We start from the raw sequence: 2,838 nt of genomic DNA, 5'->3' as shown, positions 1-2,838 counted from the left end.
CATTATGGTTCATATTAGGTTATTAGAGTGGGATCATGCGAACCTCCTGGACCATTTAGATATCAAATAAGTCAAGTTTGTGTGGTGTGACATGCATTTTTCTCCTACTTGCTTAACAACTTTATAATCACCTTTACTCGGAGATACAAGTAGATACGTGTGGAAGTACTCTTAGTTGGCATGCGAGTATTATGTGTGGCCATTTTTTTTCTCCATAGAATGCTAGTATCGATCAATGGTGGGTGAGGGGAATTCGGCGCTCACATATGCAAATTATAGTGCAAGGAATAGAATAGTGCAATAATGCTCGAAGGAAGGTTTGAATGTGATTGGTTTCGTGAATAATTAATTAAGAGACGCATCCATGCGCGATGCGAGCTCGAAAACGCCAGCAGCAACATTAAGGCATCTATGCAAATCCAACTTTTAGTTGCTTATATTTATTTATTGATGGGATTCATGTGCGATGCATGGTGGATAAGCCGCACTCAAGAAGCTGCGAGCTGAGCTAATTATAACCTCATGGGGTGACATAGCTGCCAAGCACGTCGAGGAGAAGCTGCGGGAAGGAAGGAAGTACTAACAAGAAGTACTACTCTTACTAACAGAAGTAGTAGGAGTCGTAAGAGCATGCAGCAGCAACCAGCTACGCCACCACGGACTTGATACCCGCCTGCTGGCGGCGCTGCGATTGAATGGGGGACGTGCTGCTGCTGCGTCGGAGAACGAAGGGGAGATGATCCTCGCTAGACAGCTTGATGTAGATGGCCCCTTCCTCCGCGTAGGCGGCCAAGCCAGTGGATTTGAGGTAGACGAGGATGTCGTAGGCTTGGCAGACTGCACCCGCAATGCGAGGGCAGGGCAGAGCCACACCCCGGCGTTGAGAAAACTGGAGTCTGGCCCTGGGCCCCTGATCCGTTTCCACGAGGAAGTACTCGCCTTCTCCTTCTTGTCTCCAGGCCAGAGCCCTACCAGTGTCCGCGTCACGATCAGCACATCGTCCTCCTGCGATACGAACTGCCGGAGTTCACGGGTAATGTGGGTGAACCTATACTTTGCACCTTCGTCGGACAAGCGCACATAGTAGGTGGAGTTGCTCTCATCCCACTCGGGAGCCAAATAGCTGCCGGCTCCCTCAGAGCCCACGGACATGAACTCGTACAGCTCCTCGCCGTAATACAAAGCGGGCGAGAAGCACATGCTCCAGTAGGGGTAGACCAAGGGCAGTTCCGGGCATGGAAACCGTTGGAGTGCTGCTTCAGCCGATCCCGCGGTGGTGGTTGCTAGCATGCAAAGCTGCAGCATCGTCACCATGAGCATGATCATCGCCTTCGTCTTGCAGTTGCTGCTTGAATATCACAACCAAAGAAAAAGGGATAGGGGAAGAAAGCCAGAAAAAAGAAGAGACTAAGCGGATCAATGTTTAGCATATCTTATACGCCTTTCTCCCACACAAAAACGCACGCACTGCACAATACCTAGCAGAAGCCATGGCTCGTAAAATTACGAAGACGTGCCGCAGCTATGGATTGGTCGATTCAGCGAGTTGCGAGGCTGATGCGCTGCCGTTTTAAAGGTAGAGAGAGAGAGGGGGGGGGAGGGGGGGGGGATGGGGGATCATGTCGTCAAGAGATAGGCATCACATGTATGGACGGACTAGCAGCACGGCATGTACCGATGTGAGCCTTGTCGAGCATGTGGTTGAAATTGGTGACCTTTTCAATCACATGCTCAACAAGGCTCACATCGATGCATGCCGTGCTGCGGCCGTGCTGCTTGTCCTGATGTGAGCCTTGCTGAGCATGTGATTGAAATTGCTGTTGTACAACGTTCACGGCGCCTCTCTCTCTCTCTCTCTCTCTCTGTCTATTGTGAGACCTTTAATCCTTGGCAGCTCGTACAACTTCGAGCTCAAACTATTGATCGTACAACTTAGACCCTCAATTTAGAGCTTGCAAGTTGCAAGCTCTTGGGGGAAAAAATATTTCAAAGTTTGGCATCATGGGGTCAAAATATAGGCATCACATACTTGGACGGACCAGCAGCACGGCATGTACCGATGTGAGCCTTGCCGAGCATGTGGTTGAATGTCATATTCTTTGTGTTTGTGTTAGTAAGAGAGAGATCTTGCCAACTCCAAAGGAACAAGTTACAACCCACCCGCTTTAACCCGATGGCGTTTAGAAGCGTGTAATTGAGCCAACATGACCCTATAAGTAGGGCCCTCTTGCATGAAGAGATGTATTAGTGAGAGATAGATCTTGCCAACTCCAAAGGAACAAGTTACAACCCACCCGCTTTAACCCCTTTTGTCATTGATGGTGTTTAGAAGCGCATAATTGAGACAAAACAACCCTATAAGCAAGGCCCTCTTGCATGAAGAGATGTGAAATGCAAAACATGTCATACAAAGTTCCATACCTTCATACTTTTCAAGTTAGTTTTTGCTTTATCTCTCATGGGGGACCACCCATGCACTTTATTGATGTTGCAAAGAGTGGCTTTTGCAAAGACCTAGCCAATGGACCACCCATCCACTCTAGTGCAATTGCAAAAATGACATAAGGTTTTTTCTTTCCCCCAAAAATAAGTTCATAATGCAAAGCAACGCCGTGACTTCTTTTCTTTGTTTTTTGGGATATTGTGAAAGATGAACGCTTAGATTGTTCCGTTGAACACACATAAGATTCCACTAGTACATTGACATTACTTGTCATACAAAAAAAATGGCTATACTCTTTTGCATGAATAGAGCACATGTATTACAGTTGCAGGTACCACTAACAAGGTGTTTGAGGACCCTTTGACTTGATCATAGTGGCTAGTCAAGGCAATTAG

The 2,838-nt window shown here is 47.5% G+C and overlaps 1 pseudogene across 1 annotated transcript; it reads right to left on the bottom strand.

The window, feature by feature from the left end:
* Positions 1-244: 244 nt before the first annotated feature.
* LOC148008913 (uncharacterized) lies at positions 245-1,534 on the bottom strand (annotated as a pseudogene). The gene is made up of 2 exons (XR_015689887.1): positions 1,479-1,534; positions 245-1,345 (listed from the first exon to the last, which is right to left on the bottom strand). The product of XR_015689887.1 is annotated as an uncharacterized LOC148008913 (transcript).
* Positions 1,535-2,838: the final 1,304 nt, after the last annotated feature.

The sequence above is a fragment of the Lygodium microphyllum genome, unplaced genomic scaffold (genome assembly GCF_053477565.2).
Source record: "Lygodium microphyllum isolate KBCC unplaced genomic scaffold, Lygodium_microphyllum_v1.1.10 scaffold_47, whole genome shotgun sequence".
NCBI lineage: Eukaryota > Viridiplantae > Streptophyta > Polypodiopsida > Schizaeales > Lygodiaceae > Lygodium > Lygodium microphyllum.
The sequence above is the reverse complement of the archived record's forward strand: the minus strand, read 5'-3'. Positions and strand labels throughout refer to the sequence as shown.